At 37.8% G+C, this 18822-nt stretch overlaps 1 protein-coding gene and 1 non-coding gene across 3 annotated transcripts in view; one reads left to right on the forward strand and one right to left on the reverse strand.

Moving 5' to 3' along the window:
* MCU (mitochondrial calcium uniporter) overlaps positions 1 to 18822 on the forward strand; it is a 179348-nt gene that overhangs the window by 35783 nt on the left and 124743 nt on the right. The window lies entirely within an intron of this gene.
* On the reverse strand, positions 3062 to 3166 carry LOC115286142. The gene has a single exon (XR_003905898.1). It is a non-coding gene; the product is annotated as a U6 spliceosomal RNA (small nuclear RNA).

Raw genomic sequence — 18822 nt, forward strand, 5'->3', positions numbered from 1 at the left:
AAAATAATTTATTTGGGTCTTTTAATACCAACTCTGAGATAACAAAACCTGTAGTTATCATGTAGGGATTGGAAGTAGCCTGACTTATTATCTTTTACTTAGAAGTTTGGTAAACTCTAAAAAAAATTTTTAAATATAATTTATTGTCAAGTTGGTTTCCATATAACGCCCAGTGCTTATCCCAACAATTGCCATCCTCCATGCCCCCCCAATTTTTTTTTAACATTTATGTTTTTTGAGAGACAGAGACAGAGCACAAGTAGAGGAGGGGCAGAGAGAGAGAGAGACACAGAATCTGAAGCAGGCTACAGGCTCTGCACTGACAGGCTGACAGCAGTGAGCCCAGTGTGGGACTCGAACCCATGAACTGCGAGGTCATGACTTGAGCCAAAGTCAGTCAGTTAACCAACTGAGCCACCCAGGTGCCTGAAAAGCTTGGTAAACTCTTAATGATAGGTTGCTAAGCATGAAGTCAGCTTTCAAATTTTGAAATTTGAAAATAGAAAGGAAATTCTGAACCTAACAGTGAAACTGTTTAGGCCTTGTCAGCCTAACTCTGCAGATATGACCAAAAGCACCTAAAAATAGAAACTAAAAGTATAAGGGAACGTTTAGGATTAAATGCAGGACAAAAGCATCATGGAATAATAGCTTGAGTTTATTTTTGTTTAAATTCAGGTTGCCTATTTGCTGCATCTAATTTATGTTCAGGGCCTATGTTTTGCTTCCTTATTCCACATTATATTCCTCTGTGGATATAGGTTTCCCAGACTTGGACTGTGATATTTTGTTTTGGTGTTTAGATTCTGCATGTAAATAAAATCATATGGTATTTGTCTTTATCTTATTTCACTTAGTATAATTTCATGTGGTCACACATGGCTGGATTCTATCTTTATTATGGCTGAGTAATATTTCCCATTCTGTAATGTGTTTATGTGTGTGTGTTTGTACACACACATCTTTTTTTTTTTGATACATCTTTTTTTTTTAATACCACATCTTTATCCATTTATCTATCAATGGACACTTAAGTTGCTTCCATAAGCAAACAAAAAACCAGAAATTGACTCAAATACAAGTGGTTGCCAGAGGGGAGGGGGATGGGCAGAAAAGGTTAAGGGAATTAAGAGGTGCAGTTATAAAATAAAGAAGTAATGGGGATGAAAAGTACAGCATAGGGAATAGTCAGTAATACTGCAGTAACTTTGTATTGTGACAGATGGTAACCACAGTTACTATGGTGAGCATTGCATAATGTAACGAAATGTTGAATCACTATGTTGTACACCTGAAACTAATATAACATCACCTGTATTTGAGTAAAAAAGTCTGTGGTTGTTGCTTTGAGATATTTCAGGAATTTTACAATGTCTAGACAAGTAGTAGATACTCAATAAATTCGTAGAGAATTAGGAATACTCCTTTTAAAAAATTTTTTAATATTTACTTATTTTTGAGACAGAGAGAGACAGTGTGAGCAGTGGAGGGGCAGAGAGAAGAGACACAGAATCTGAAACAGGCTCCAGGCTCAGGCACACAGCACAGAGCCTTATGCAGGGCTTGAACCCACGAACTGTGAGATCATGACCTGAGCCACAGTCGGATACTTAACCAACTGAGCCACCCAGGTGCCCCAAGAATACCTCTTAAAACAAAAAAGTGAGGAGCATTGCATGTTAAAAATATTCTGAGTTTTGCTTTGATTTTTATTTCTTTTTAAAATCTATTAAGGATAATATAGTGCTAATTACTGTATTGTGAAAAGGACTGTTCTCATTACAGATAATTTTGTCACTTTGACACCTGTGGTGCAGTTGAAAAGCCTTTATAACTAAGTCAGTATTATGCCTGCTGTTGTTATTATGAAAATTATTATGGAAATGCATCAAAACATAGTTAATTGTATAACTAACTGTTCAATGGAAAAATAATGCAGCCATCTATGTAATTTAAAACTTTATAGTAGTAGCCACATTAAAAAAGTAAAAAGAAACCAGCAAATTTGTATATTTTATTTTTATTACTATTTTTAATGTTTATTTATTTATTTTGAGAGAGAGAGAGAGAATGCATATGAGCAGGTAAGGGACAGAGAGAGAGGGAGAGAGGGAATCCCAAGCAGACTCAGTACTGTCAGCACAGAGCCTGATCTGGGGTTCGATCTTACAAACTGTGAAGATTGTTACCGAGCTGAGATCAAGAGTCAGCTGCTGGGGCGCCTGGGTGGCTCAGTCGGTTAAACCTCCAACTTCGGCTCAGGTCAGATCTCACGTTCGTGGGTTCGAGCCCTGCATCGGGCTCTGTGCTGACAGCTAGCTCAGAGCCTGGAGCCTGTTTCTGGTTCTGTATCTCCTCCTCTCTCTGCCTCTCCCCCTCTCCCCCTCTCATGCTCTCTCTCTGTATCAAAAATAAATAAAACATTAAAAAAAAAAGAGTCGGATGCTTAACCAACTGAGCTACTCAGGAGCCCCTATATAATATATTTTAATATAAAATATCAAAACTATTATTTCCGCAGGTACTCAATATAAAAATTATTTAATTATTTTACATTATTTTGTTGTTGTACTAAGTTTTAAAAATCTTGCTACACATCTCAATTAGGATAAAACACATTTCAAGTGATCAGGGAACATGAGGCTAGTGGCTGTTATAATGCACAGTGTAGGTCTATCATTTTATTTTCTTTCTTCCATCCGATTTATTGCCAGGAATGATAGCAAAAGTGTTAACTTTTTCTTGTTCAATGAACTGCCCAATGGGTGGATGACAAAGAGATACAAGGAGTTTAGGCAGTTCATTCCCTGAGGAAGTAAGTTCATTGTTTTAGATAGACTATAAAAGAAAGATATCTGGTCCACATTGTTACAGTCTTAAGAAAGAATTATAATTTGAAACCTTTTCTTTTTCTGACAATGTTATCACATCAAGGAAGCAGAGACAGACTTTCCATATGGAGATACAGCATATTATATAATTCCTTAGAATTTGGCAAACAGCATCCTAAATTAGAATACAAAGCACAAGCCTTTCCACACTATTTAGTAGCTTTAAAATGAGAATGGAGATGTGGGTAGAGATTTTAGGCGTCATCCTTGTGCAGGGGCCATGCTACTCTCTGTATTATTCCAATATTTAATATATGTGCTGTGATAGGGAGCACACGGTAGAGATTTTAAATGGGCGATTTGTTGTTGTTCAATGTGACTGATGGAGTTTCTTCTAAGATACTAGGATATGGAATAATTAGAATTTGGGGTTATTTTTATACAATCATACAATCCAGAGAAGAGAATTTTATTAGCTGTAATTGACAAAACAAGTAAATGCAACACAAACACATTAGGTTAATCAAATTCATTTTTCCCGAGTCTTTTTTTTTTTTTTTTTAACCTAGTATTAGTGCTTCCTAGATCTTGGTGGTAGGTAGGGATTATGGATAAGGTTCCTTAACGGAAACAGGATAAGGGTAGGGTGGCTGTATAATTTATTGTCTAAACCGCAGCACCGCTAGAGTGAGAGAGAGTGCTGTTAATAATTATGTTGGGACAGCATGTGTTAAACCAGTGCTGTCCCAAGCAGATTGGGACACATGGCCACCCAAGTTAAAAGGCTTTGTTGAAGCTTTGCTATCTTCTATTCTGGCAATCCTGATAGGCTATGGTAGGTGTGTTTGTGGAAGTTATCACTTTTAAGGGCCTGATCTGTTGGTGACATCTCCTTCATCTCAGGGCTGAGACAACTTTTTATTTAGGGCACACTGAGCTTCAGAGGTGGAATGAGAAGGAAAAGGTGAAAAGTTTTAATTTAATAGACTGGCTGTATCTCCCAACCTCTACAAAAATGGTATGCAGGCATGAAATGTGGCAGAAGAATGTTGCCTTTTAACTGTGCAAAGTTATTGTCTTTAAATTCTAGGTTAATTCCTTAAAAACAATATAAAAAAACACAAAACAACAAACCACTGAGCATTGGGGGTGCCTGGCTGGTTCATTCTGTGGAGCATGTGACTCTTGACCTCAGGGTTGTGAGTTTGAGCCCCATGTTAGGTATAAAGATTACTGTAAAATCTTGCAAGCAAAACAGAAAACCAAAGAATAACTAAACACTTTATTCCTGATAAAATTATGCTGCAACCATTGATTACATATTTGATTTTTATTGTTCAGTGCTTTTTATTTAGATTTTTTGTTAGCCATCTTTGAGGGAGATACTATAGTACTTTTTACATTCTGTGTAAAAGGCATGGGATATGGGATGCCATGTATCTTGGATATACGTGACTTTGGAGGAATACTGACTTTTCCCCTAGACTTTTCTTTTTTTAGTATATATAATAAAATTGGCTTTTTTTTTACACGCGCATTTATGTGAATTTTAATGCATGTGTAGGTGTAGGCGTTAGCAATCAGGATACAGAATAGTTCCACCAGCTCTAAAATTCTCCTGAGCTGTCCACTGGACTGGACTCAAACCTGCCTCTCACCCACAACCCCTGGCAACCTTCCATCTGTTCTCTTTCTTATGCTCTTGCTTTTGCAGATTAGCATATAAGTGGAACCAAATAGTAACATTTGGAGATCAGCTTCTTTCACTCAGCATAATGCCTTTGAGATACGCCCATGTTGTTCCATGTATCAGTGTTTGTTCCTTTTTATTGCTGAATAATTTTCCACTGTGTGAATGTACCACGATTTGTCTTTCACCAAAATTGGTAAGTTTTCAGTGACTACTTTTTCGAATTTTTTTTTCTGCATCATATTCTTTGTCTTCTTTCTGATGACATGGTGGTTTTATCCCCACAGATTGCTGAGGCTCTGACCTCCTTTGAGAACACTGTGTTGATTCCTTGGTGTCATTCATTCAGCAGTGTTTGAACACTTGTTTTCTATTCTCCAGTTGATAGGCAGGAGATTTCCAGGGTGGATTTTTGTTTTGTTTTGTTTTGTTTTGTTTTGTTTTAAAGAGAGAGTGTAGGGGTGGGGAGTGAGAGAGAGAAAGAGAAAGAGAAGGGGAGAGAGAGAATCTCAAACAGGCTCCACATTCAGCACAAAGCCAGACATGAGGCTCGAACCCACAACCTTGGGATCATGACCTGGGTCAAAAATCAAGAGTCAGACACTCAACCAACTGAGCCACCCAGGTGCCCCTCTAGGATTTTTTTTTCCCTAATAAAAATGCAGCTGTGAACATTCTGGGTACTCGGCCCACCTTTCTCTGTGGTATTTGCCTACCAGCAGGATTGCTAGGGTATAGGATTTGCATATATTTCTTAACAGATGCTGCCCAATGTGGTCATAAGCAGCTTACTTTTTCATCAGCAGTGTATAAGAGTTTACATTGCTCTATATCTTTTTCAACACTTGGTGTTGTCAAGCTTTTTATTTTTTATGTATGTAATGGGTATCAAATGGAATCCCCTAGTCTTTGAAATTATTTTTCTGATTATGAGTGAGACGGAGCATTTAAAAAATATATTAGCTATCCATGTTTCTCCTACTATAAGTTGCCCATTATTTCTTTAATCCATTTTTCTATTTAAATTTAAAATCAGCTCTTGGGGCTTCCGGGTGGTCATGATCTCATTGTCAGTGCCGAGCCTACTTGGGATTATGTTTCCCTTTTGCTCTGCCCCTCCCCCCTCTCAAAATAAACAAACAAACATTTTAAAAAATCTGCTCTTAGGACCAATTTTAAGTGTTTTATATATAATTGTACTGTTTTAAATATTTGTCCTTGATCACAAACTTTCAGGGGCCTCTGATATGAAATCAAGGGTTTATTTTTTTAGATATCCTGCTTCAAAAATCATCATTGCCCAGAGCCTTCTGGGTTGGTGAACATGTGGAGATGTGGGAAGAATGGCGTGCCTGGAGAGAGCACGGAAGCTCTGTGCCCCTTCCCACATACCTTGCCCTACACATCTCTGCCATCTGGGTGTTCCTGAGTTTCTGACACTGTCTCCAGGGAGATAGTGTCTGAATTGAGTTGGATTCTTGGATACTCTGCTGCTTTCCAAGAATTGCTTATTGGTGGGCTGGAAAACACCTTCACACACACGTAGGTATTGAGTTCAGGAATCCAAAATAGTTCTGTGTCAGGAAAGGGAAATCGACACAGAAGAATAATCCCAGATGAGGAACAGTGATCAACCATGAACCATGAAGGTCAGCCAGCTCCTCAGAAACCCAAACACAATTTTCGTGGAAGAGAGACTGTGTAAGAAAATTCATGTGAATAAACTATACCTCAGTGAGTTTCAAATTGTCAGTTTGACTTTAAATGGTTTTAAAATACATTTCATATCAAATTATGGCCACAGGAGCGAAGATCTGTCAGGTGGAAAAGTCTTCAGTAATAACCTCTGTGTCAAAACCTCTGTGTCTCAACTTACACACATCTAGTTAAAAAAAAAAAACCTCGTTCCTATATGGAAACCAATTTGACAATAAACTATTATAAAAAAATCATTCCTCATTTTCTTCCTTCTGAAACTTTGTATGCTGTTTTGTTATATTTTATGGAGTCAATATGTTCTCTGTATAAATTAAGATTGGTGCTGCATGTCAGCAGCTAAAACATATTTAGTATTTTAAAACCAAATCAGCATTTACTTCATCTGTAGACCTCATGTCTAGATAAGCAGCCATTTTTAGCTTGTGGTATGTCTTATCAGTGTTGCCATACATTGCTAGCAAAATACTGTGCTAGTGACAACATGTTTGTATACTCCATAGCATGAAAATATTTAACTTGGGAAATACAATTGACTTTTGAACAACATGGGTTTGAACTACATGGGTCCACCTATATGTGGATTTTTTACAGTACATTATGTAAATGTTATCTCTCTTTTCTAATTCTTTTCTCTAGCTTTATTATAAGAAAACGGTATATAATATATATATGTGTTAACCAACTGTTTATGTTATTGATAAGGCTTTTGGTCAAAGTAGCATGTTAGTCGTTAAGTTTTTGGGGAATCACTTGTTATATATGGATATTCAGTTGTGCAGGGGTCAGCACCCACAACACCTCCATTATTCAAGGGTCACTTGTATAATTCTTTAACTACCTTGTGTTTCTGGCTTTTTCCTACTTGGCTTTTAAAGCCAGTTGAAGTGGTGGTTTTGTTTCTTAGTGGCCATGCTTTATGTGTGTGAGATGTACTCTGGACTAGAGATGTTGTAGGTTAGTAATAATGCACATTAAATAAATAAAATAATTCCTCTGTAAATGAGGTAAGTGCACATTAGCAATAGTCGTTCAGTATCACTCTTGACAGTTGGCAATCACGTTCATCTGCCTGTTCATGATGAAAGGAGCCGTGTCTTTGGCAGATTATTTTACCAGATGTCCAGGGTTTCCTTCCCAAATGGAGCAGCTTGAGTCACATGAGTCTGGCCTTGATCTTAATGGAGCTCAGTTTATATATAGTTTGTAGGGCTGCCAAGTAGAAAACAAGATTCATGAAGTTCATCCCTTGCAATGCCTTATGGGACAAAGTTTTTGCTTCTTGGACTCTGTTGTGCAAGTACCTCAGAGGCGGGTAAAGAAGCCTGAGAGAGAAAGGACAGTGAAGTTTTCTTTTTTCCATTTTGGAGGTTTGTCCTGCCCCAAGGAAAGCAGCGCATTCTAGGGAGGAAAAAAAACACAACAATGAACTTAGCCTATTTTCTGCTCTAATTCTGGTTTCATTTTTTATTTCGTATGGTTTGATGATCCACCCAGACATTTCTCCTTTATTAAATGGAGGTAATATTGCTTCTCCTTTGCACCCATGAGAGAGGGCAGGATAGGCAAACTTGAGGCTCTTCTTTTACTACCTTTGTAGAAGTAGCATATGGCTGCGTAAAATGCTCCCAGAAAAGAAAGCATGTATTGCTGAACAGGTAAAATTAGTGATGAAGCTGATTATCTCCAGTGTCAATACTTATGCTTCTAGGAGTTTCCAAGTTATGGTTACCTTTTGATTGAGCCATCTGGTATAATACCTCTAGTGGGTACTATAATATGATTATAAAAAATTAAAGGTGATATAATTGATAAGTCACATTTATGGAATGCTTCTATTCTCAAAAAGCACTATCATAACTTTTCCTTTATAGTGCATTGGAATAATGAAAGCAGAGTTTTTATATCTGTTTGTTTGACATACTGTTGGCAGAAATAATTACTTCCATATGTATATCACTTTATAATTTTAATTTAAAAAATTTTAAATGTTTTTATTTGTTTTTGGGAGACAGAGACAGAGCATGAGTGGGGAAGGGGCAGAGAGAGACAGAGACACAGAATCCGAAGCAGGCTCCAGGGTCTGAGCTGTCAACACAGAGCCCTGTGTGGGGTTCAAACCCATGAACTGTGAGATCATGACCTGAGCCGAAGTCTGACGCTTAGCCAACTGAGCCACCCAGGCGCCCCACTCACTTTATAATTTTAAAAATCTCTTTCATACATTATCTCCGAGAAGACCTGCAGAGGTTAAATGATGTGCCGAGGACATAACGTTACTTAATGACTGATTCAGATTTGAGTCCAGAGCTGCTTCTTGTCCATCTCATCAAGAGATCCTGATGGAGAGAAAAATACAGTAAATCTAGAATGTGCTTTATCTGGAGTGCTAAAATTTGCAAGCATTAAGAACGTTGAAAAAGCATTCTTTTCTTCCCTTAGTACTGTATCAGCAGATGTGTTGCTAGCACTCTGGTGGTGGTAATAACTATGAACAGTAAAAAAACAACAAAGCTTGTAAGCACATTGGGAATACAGACATGAAGCAAATATAAGGTCTGAATAGCAGCCTTAGGTCTTCGTTTTATTTTGGGTGTTGCCTGAGGCATGGGTCACAGGAAGCATCAATCTGTTGTAGGCCTGTTAAATCCTCTAGTTTGCAGACCTATGTATGTTCCTTTTAGCTGAACTATAGCTGCTGTGAGACTATAAACTCGGAACTTATGGTAATAGAAACTTTAAATGTCCCAAACATTGCAGTATGGGTGGAAGGCACTTTTTTCTTAGGGGAGCAGGGTCAAATATTTATTTTGTGTTTGAGCAGAATCAACAGGCAGTTTCTGAGAAATGCTGTTTCTAAGTCCAGAGAAACTACAGTTATACCACTGTGTGTAAATGGTTTATATGTGTCGTGTGGATATAAATAGCCTCTTCTTTTGAGAAGCTCTAATTTTAAGCAAGAAGATTTAGTGTCTCTGACATGATTTTTCTTTTCCTTTTTTTAAAAATTTTTTATTTTTATTTTTTTACTTTTGAGAGAGAGACAGTACAAGCAGGGGAGGGTCAGCACAGAGCCTGATGCAAGGATCAAACTCACAAACCATGAGATCATGACCTGAGCTGAAGTCGGATGTTTAACTGACTGAGCCACCAGGTGCCCCTATTTTTCCTTAAAAACAATTTTTTTAATGTTATTTATTTTTGAGAGAGAAGTATAATACAAGTGAGTGTGGGACAGAGAGAGAGAGAGAAAGAGAGAGAGGGACAGAGACAGAGTGTCTGTAGGAGGCTCCAGGCTCTGAACTAGCCGTCAGCACAGAGCCCGCCATGGGCTCGAACTCACGAACTGCGAGATCATGACCTAAATTGAAGTCAGACACTTAACTAACTGAGCCACCCAGGTGCCCCTTCCCTTTTTTCTTTTCCTTTTTTTTTTGAAGTTAGTTCAAACCTGATCAATTATAGGATGATTTGGCAGGGGCCTGGGGAGTGTTAAATACTACTTAGTCTTAGAGTCCTTAGATTTGTATTGTTTACAGATCTCTCTAATGAGATAATTTTCCTCTCACAATTCAAACAGATGTATGAACTTGATTATCCTCCCTAGAATAAGAAATACCTAAATGTAAAAGTATGATGTAAAAAATTTAAATAAGTTGTCAGTACTAACAGCAACAATACCATTTAACATTTGTCATGCATTTACGAAGTGCTGGGTACTTTTTATATTTGCTAATTCTTTATATAACAATTATAAATAAACATGAAATAGTTTATAAAATGCTTTCGCATCACAATTCAACATTCATGGGAAATGTCTTGTGGGATAGATAGTATTCTTTTTAACTGATGAAGGGTGGGAGGCCCAGGTTGTGTTACATGTGGTTATAATTTATTGGTTATGGTTTACTGAGCACTTATTAAGTACCTGGCACTATACTATACTAAACACTTGACTTGTATCATTTTACATAATCCTTAGAACAGCACCATGAAGCGAGAACTATTTTCAAATACTTTTTCCATATGTAGAAACTGAGGTTTAGGGTGATTAAGTAATTTGCCCAAGGTTACGTAGCTGGTATTAGAGTAGGCAAGTCACCCCTAGTTTTTGAGAAACCTTTGTTTCAAATAGAAAACAGTGCTCTCTGTGGTGAACCAGTTAAATAATTGACAGTTCTGGGCTGCCACACGACCCTAGGTTAGAGCTTGGAGGCTCCTGCTAGGTGCCACTTCTTCCAGCACACACAGCCCCCATTCTAGCATGGATGGCTCGGTGAGCAGCTGAACATAGGCAGAATTTCAGCCCCAATTTGCTTGCCTGGCTAGGTGCCCTTATGCTGTATATAAACTCTGTCGCCTTACACAGTGGTCTCAAAGCTGGGATTTCAATCAAGGTCTGTTTGACAGCAGAGCCTGTACTCTATTTAGTAGCATACTGCCAATTAATGACAACGTTATAGCTTCAACCTATGATTTTTCTGACCACAAATAATTTGCTTTTTTTTTTAATGTAACATTTGATTTACAAATGGCACTGGGGTCCCCTATTGTGCTATGCCCATTGCCTAGTTTCACAGGCATTGTTTGCTGGTGATGGTAAAGACTGCTGAGGGCTTCAAAGTGGGGAAAGCTAAAGAGTTACAACCTCGCATGTCTCATAACTAAATGTGTTTTTGGTTAAATGTAGCTCAAGACTTGTTTTGAATTCCTGGTTTCACCACCTAGTTCCCTATATGACTTTTACCAAGTTAGAGAGAGAATACAATATAATTAAGAGCATGGACTATGGAATCAGACTGCCTGAGACCAAATTCCAGCTGTTACTTACTAGCGGTGTGAACTCAGGCAACTTACTTACTGTCTTTAAGCCTAGTCTGTAATATTGGAGGTGGAGTAGGAAATAATAGTTCCTTTCCCAATGAGTTGTCAGAATTACTAGATGAGGTAAGTATGTAAAGCACTTAGAAAAGTGCCCAGAACATAAATCTAGTAACTACTTTTTGATTGCTAGTTGCTGTTGTTATTGTTATTAGTATTCTATCATTATGGGTTTATGCCTATAAGCCAAAGCAATTTGATTTGCTGAAACATAAATGATTATCTAAATATGGTTTCTTGGGGCTTTTTCTTGCCAGATGGGGATTTTCAAAGATTGTATCAAAGTATTACTTTAGCCCAATTGAAACCATTTCCTGAACGAGGTGTGCACAAGCCATCTAGTACTCTCCTTTCCCCCCCTTAAATAACGTTTATACTGTGTTGTGATGCCAGTCTATCTTTGGACTGCTAGTATTTAAGAATTGCATTTTCAGTAGATTGCCTTAAGTTACTACCACTAACAATTACTCATACATAAAAAATGTATTTTGGATTATTAGCCAGTTTGGGAAGCCTCTAAAGAAATTGCATAATTCACTTGGGAATCTTGATTCTTAGAGGCTGTAATAGCATTATCATTGCTTGTTGCATTCATTGTACATGTGCTGACATGTTTTTAATAATACTTTTTGCTATATTCAAAGAACATCTCAATCTGACACACTCCTTGCCTGACATTACTTTGTCATAGCTAGCATATTACCGGAGTAGCTTTTGCTTCCCCATTTTGTTCACTGACTTTCCATGTCCACTTTTTTCTCCTTTCTGCACTCCCCATCCTCATTTCAGTGTGTGCCCGGAGAAGTCACAGTTAGGATCTCAGAGTCCATGCCTTCAAGATTAAGATTTCTACTTGAGGACGCATATGAAAGCACATAAGTATGTGAAAAAGCTAATTAGCTTTTAAAAAAACAGTAGATGACAAAATTGGCATTGTATAGTGGTTTTATCCGTCAGAATCTCACTAGGAAAATGGAAATGCTCTCAGTTATTTACAACAGAAGAAATTTAATGCAGGAAAATTGTAGCACAGGCAGTGAAGGGGCTGTGAGCCAAATAAGAGATGATGGGTAATCTAGAGATTAGCAACAGAAAGTCACTACCACCACCTTCACCACCCCCTTCTTTAGTTGGAACTAAAGAAACAGAGAGGTACAACATTTTTGCACAGTGAATACAAACATTGTTTCAGAAAAAAAAGGAAAGAAAAAATAGAATATTAAATATATTTAAATAGAAGATTTAATTTGGTTAGGTAAGGACAAGTACAACGTGATCTCTCTCTCCCTCCTTCTCTACCAAAAGTACAGAAAGTCCCGTAAAAATTTCTATTTTTGAACAGGAAGTTTCTCACTTTTTCTAGAAGGTGCTAGCCTGCACGTCAGTGCTAAAGGATAAAAATTGAAATAACATCACCTTGTTTTACATTTTTTTAATCTCTAAAAAGAGGAAAAGAATTTAATGCCTAGCCAAAGTGGTCTGAGGAGCAATACCTACTACATATAAGCCTGTGGTTCGCCCCACGGAAGAGTTCTGACCCCCACCCCATGAGAATGTTCTCTGAAGCAGCCCTCTTGCTGTGTCATGTCCGCAGATACAGTCGTATACTAGTATTTGTGACCCAAAGAGATGCTGGCTACCATCTCTGCCACCCAGAGAACATGAAATATAATTGTTCAAGTGATCTGTTTCTCCTTTCTGAAAGCAAGAATAGGCAACTTTCAGTGACTGGAAATAATTATCTAACTCCAGCTTGTCTGTGGGTGGATGAGCGTCACTGATGAGTGTTGGTCAAGAAATAAGCCGGTGACTCTGCTGAATGTGTCAGTTTCTTGGCTTTCCCTAAAAGTAGAAATCACAAAATCATAAAGCTTATTAAACCTTGGTTTTTATGGCTCTATTTAATCTATTTCTTTGGCTTTGAGAACTTAAGTCATTAAAAAAAATCTCCACATTCTTTAATATTATTTAAATTTTCTTTTGGAAACTGTTTGGAAACAATGTTTCCTTTTCTTTCTTTCTTTTTTTAAAGTTGACATATTTATTTTGAGAAAGAGAATGAGCACAAGCAGGTGAGGAGAAGAGAAGGGGAGACAGAATCTCAAATAGGCTCTACGCTGTCAGTGCAGAGCCAGATGTGGGGCCTGAACTCATGAACTGTGAGGTCATGACCTGAACTGAGATCAAGAGTCAGATGCTTAACTGACTAAACCATCCAGGTGCCCCTTCAAAACAGAATTCTAAGGCAGATTTAAGAAGTAATGTGAGAGAGAACAATGATAATCCATTTAGAAGTAGAAGTTTCAAAAATGCACTATTATTTAATGGAATGAGCTTTAAAGTTAAAATATTCAAATTCTGTTTGTAACTCTGCCTCTATTCAGTTGTGTCGTTAAGATTAAGATTATAATCTCTCCATGTCTATTCCTCAGTATCCCTGTAGGATCACAGTACTTCTATTTATCTTAGAGACTTGGAATGAGGTCTATAAGCTTTGCTTTAAAATAAAAAACTTTCAGTACAAAAATAAAGGAATACTCTTTGTTATGGACTGATGTTTGAGTCCTCCCAAAATCATATGTTGAGGGGTGCCCAGTTGGCTCATTTGGTTAAGCATCTGACTCTTGATTTCAGCTCAGGTCATGGTCTCGTGGTTCATGAGTTCAAGCCCTGCCTAGGGCTTCTCTCTGACAGTGGGAAGCCTGCTAGGGATTCTCTCTCTCTCTCCCCTTCCCTCTCAACCCAACCCCAACCAATAAATAAACTTAGAAAAAAGTTCACATGTTAAAGTGCTAATTTCCAATGTGACTATATTTGGAGGTAGGACCTGTGGGGAGGTAATAAAGATCATGTGAGGTCATCAAGGTGGAGCCCTAATCCAGCAGGACTGGAAGTAGAAGGAATTCTAGAAGTCACAGTGAGAAGGCAGGTCTCTGTACGTAAGCCAGGAAGAGAGCTTTCGCAAGAAACCAACCCTCAGACCATCATCTGAGACTTGTAGCCTCCGGAACTGTGAGAAAATAAATTTTTTTGTTTAAGCCACATAGTCTATGGTATTTTTTTGAGAGAGAGATGAGAATAAGAGAGAGCACGTGTGCACTTGTTTACATAAGCAGGCAAGGGGCAGAGGGAGAGAGAGAATCTTAAACAGGCTCCACCTCCAGTGCCTTGGTATGGGCCCTCCATCAGCACCATGAGATAATGACCTGAGCTGAAATCAAGAGTCAGATGCTTAACCAACTGAGCCATACTGCCACCCACCAACCCATATGATATTTTGTTATGGCAGCCCAAATAGATTAAGATGCTCTTGGTACTACATTATCTTTAAATCCTACAAAACTTTTAAATTCTGTTTCAAGAAATGGCTCCTTTGAAGAACCTGGTTATAATACTTACAAGTCACACTTAAAGAGAAAAGAATATTTAGTAAGCAGTTACTCAGCACCAGGCATTATTTTAGGTGCATTTTAAAAAAAGTATTTAAAGGAACACCTGGGTGTCAGGTTTTAATCTTGTGGTCATGAAATTGAGCCCTGCATAGGGCTCTGCATTGATAGTGCAGTCTGCTTGGGATTCTCTCTTCTTCTTTCTTTGCTCCTCCCTTGTTGGGGGCTCTCTCTCTCCCTCTCAAAATAAGTAAGTAAATATTTTTAAAAAGTATTTAAAAATTTAATTCTCAAAATAACCATAGGTGGTATTTTTTCCTTATTTTATAGACAAAGGAACTAAGATTTGCCCAATGCCATAGAGTTCACGACAGCATTGAGATTGAAACATCGTCCCTCTGAAGCTTTTTAATTATGTCTTAATTCCTTCTAGGTTTCTCCTAGCTGTACTGAGCTCAGTAGAATGCCAGACAGAATGCAGAGGTTAATGTCATCTTAGAATATTAGAATTAAGAAAAGATTTAGACTTCCTCTAATCTAACTTTCTTGTGTTTTGGATGTGAGGACTAAGGACCAGAGAGTTAGGTGACTTGAGATTGTGGAAATGAAGTGATTAGTGGTTCACTGATTAGTGAAGTGAAGATGTTTTGTAGTCTGGTAATGAGTAGTGAGAATTAGTAATGAGAGGCATCAGAAAATGTTGAGTGGGAGGTTTGAATTGCATATGGAACCAATCTTAAACCACAGAATGAGGGGCACCTGGGTGGCTCGGTTGGTTAAGTGTCCAACTTCCACTCCCGTCATGATCTCACAGTTTTTGAGTTGGAGCCCTGCATCAGGCTCTGAGAGCCTGCTTCGGATTCTGTGTCTCCTTCTCTCTCTCTACCCCTCACTTGTTCTCTCTCTCTCTCTCAAAAATAAATAAAACATTAAAAATTAAAAAAAAAACCCACAGAGTGAGCCTGAAATTTAGAATCTTTCTACTTTTTGCCTCCTGAAGAGTGGAAGTATCAGTTGCTAGGAAAGATGCACAGGGACGATATGACTTACAGTCTTATCTTCATCTTAGAAAAGGTATTTTAAGCCACAAAGAAAATGAATTTATCTCATGGCCAGACTTCTTCATCTCACCTTGTCACATGATGGGTACTTTTTGGTATTTTATGATAGCCACTGCCATACCTTCATGGGTACTCGTCAGTCCAAAAGCTCTTGGTCAGATGTGAAGGTTAACTTCTCCCAAATTCCATTTTTGAATAGTAGAATAAGCTATATAAGTGTTGATGTAAGGAATTTACTTATTTTTACTCTTTAATTGACTTTGGAGTTGAATTCCCATCTCTGCTGCTTTTCAACTGTGTAATTAATCTCAGGCAAGACACTGAAACCGTACTGCCGTTCCAATAAGGGTAATAGGTAGAATCACCTTTGTAGGGTCTTTGTAAAGATTAAGAATACCACAGAGATGGGCATGTATTATGCCCTCAAAACTATCAGCTGATACTGTAAACTATAGTATTGAGCATGCTGCTGAGGAGGAGGAAATAATGTCAATTTTATAGGGTTGTGAAATGGACTTTGTAGGTTCTGAATATTTCTAAATCCTTGATTTAAGAGATGAACTTTCAGTACTAAGTTTTTTGTCAGCTACTCAAGAGACTGTTAAAGGCACTGTGAATACGTAAAATACTTCTTAATGAATCTTGGAATTAATGGAACTAAAAACAGGTTCCAGATGGCAATGTATATGAATTTTTAAAAATATGGTATCAGATATGAAGCAGGAAAATTGGTAACAAAGCTATAAACATGCAAGTTCCATAGGAAGACTCTATCATAGTGAGCACTTGTCCTGTTAATGAAAGGAGAAAGTCATAAGTAAACTTGTATTAATAGATCTCTGTGCCTCGAATGACTAATAATGAATAAAAGCAGTTCATATTGCCAATTAAGATTCTGAATTGAAGAAAAGTGTTTTAATTATAGTAATAAGCATCTTCAGAATTAAATTATGAACATGTATCAGTTCTAAAATACTGTTGAACATCCCTATAGACAACAGTTGTGCTAGGGATTGGAGAAAACAATTTTGAGTAAGATCGGGCTCCCATCCTCTTGTAGACACAGACAGTAATAGTATAGCATCATAAAAACGGTGGCCTAATGTATTAGTTTTTATTGCTGCCATAACAAATCACCATAAAGTTGGTGGCTTAAAGTTACACAAACTTATTATCTTCTAGTTCTGTCGGTCAGGAGTCTGACATGGACCTCACTGGGCTAAAATCAGGGTGTCAGCAGGGCTGGCTGTGTTCCTTGCAGGACACTTTACAAGACGCTTTGTTTCTCTGCTTTTTCTAATTTCTAGAGGCCACCAATATGAAGTGGACTCATACCACCTTCTTCTATCTTCAAAGCCAACAACAGTGGGTCCAGTTCTTCTTTCATTGTTATCTCTCTGGGTCTTTGAAGCTAGAAAAGGTTTTCTGATTTTAAGGACTCCTGTGATTAGATTGGCCTACCTGGATAATCCTGGATGATGATTTTAAATCCAAATCTCAAAGTCCTTACCTGCATCTATAAGGTTTGCATATAAGGTAACATATACATGGATTTTTGAGGATTGAAGCATTGACTTATTTGGGGGCCATTAATTTGCCTACCACACCAAGGATCTATGGAAGAACACAAGCTGGGCACCTAAAGCAGTTTAGGAGTCTAGGAAAAGCTTCCAGAGGAGATCCCCTGGGTCTGGAATTGGCTGGAGGAGGAATATTGAGAGGTGGCTGCTGGATGGGTATCAAGATGAGTAAGAGAAAAGCGTTTGAGTTAGAGGAGCTGTATGAGTGTCTATAGAAGTGTTAAATAGCATGGCTTATTATTTTTTAGGGAACTATAAGTTAGCTTAAGGTGTAGTATGAGATGGTGGGATGGGGGGAAAGATTTGATTATGGTTTTTGCATACTGTCTTCAGAGTTTGGGTTTATCCTACAGGCAGTGGCATGACATTGAAGGATTTAAAACTGAGGAGTCACATGAGCAGATTTTACTTTAGATCATTTTCAGCTGTCATGAGAGAAAGACTGGAGGTAAAGAGACATCGAAAAGGTGGTTACTTTTGTTCAGGTGTCTTTATGTAAAATTCAGTTGATAAAGTTTTGGCTTAGGTGACTGAGTCATAGAATCAGAAGAATATGGAAAGAAAGGTTTGAGAGATGTAAGGTAATAATAAATCCCCCTACCCTCCCACACACAAAAGGAGAAGAGCCACCTTAGAGTGAGTTAACCTAAATTCTTAATTTCCATCTCTAAAAGTAGCCATTTACTATTAGTAAGAAAGCAAAGACTTTAGGTTGAACTGTTAGATTTTTCTAAAGAGCAAGCCTTTTCCCTTTGGCCTCCACGCCGCATTTACATAATGTTGACTAGCCACATATTCTGCCTTTCTCTGCCCTGTGGCTTTCAGTTCCACTAAATGATTTAAGGAATCGGGGCATTGTAGAAGTCTGTTCCAGTTTACTTTCTCTTCCTTTGTTGTGCTGCAGTGATTGAGCCAGTTTCTGGTTTGCCAAACAGTCCATTAATTCAATTTAATGGGCAGTATAATCTTGGCCGCAGAAAGAATTGTTACTTCAAGATATCAAAAAAAAAGGGGGTGAGGGAAGATGGTTGCTGATGGGGAGTAAAATATGCATGTAGACATGGTATTTTTTCCTTGTGGTTATGCAGCAATTTAATCTATTGCATAGCTAGGAATTCAGTTATTTTGAAAGATAAGTCCGTGCTTGGTGTGGTAGCTGACGGGTCGCATAACATACCTGTGCTCAAGTATTCTCTGTTCACCGGCTGGGGTGAGAGGTCCTACGTACACTGCCCAGACCATGAAATGTTTGCGCAGTAGTTCTACCTTTTCATTAGGAAGAGAATGCAGCAGGGAATAATCATAATTTGAATTTAAGTAGTTGCAATCTCCTAAACATATTTCAAGTTATATTTTTAATATTTCTAAATGAAAAATGGGGCATAATCTACTTAGAGTAACTAAGAAATGTAATTGCTATGAAGTTCTGAGTTGATTTAGTTATTTCTTGGCTATATGAAGAGAATGGGATTTTTCAGGGAATTTCCTGAAGTTCTGTATAGCACAAATTCAGTGTAGATATTTTGATTAGTAGCCATTAGATAGAGTCATTAATGACCAAAAATTTTTAGAATGGGATAAAAATGAAACCTATGGGTATGACTTTTCCCTTTAGGGAAAATTAGATATTAGGGCATAGGAAAAAAAAAAAAAGGTCTTAATGAAAATTCTGTG

This window comes from Suricata suricatta, chromosome 2, assembly GCF_006229205.1.
Source record: "Suricata suricatta isolate VVHF042 chromosome 2, meerkat_22Aug2017_6uvM2_HiC, whole genome shotgun sequence".
In the NCBI taxonomy this organism is placed as follows: domain Eukaryota; kingdom Metazoa; phylum Chordata; class Mammalia; order Carnivora; family Herpestidae; genus Suricata; species Suricata suricatta.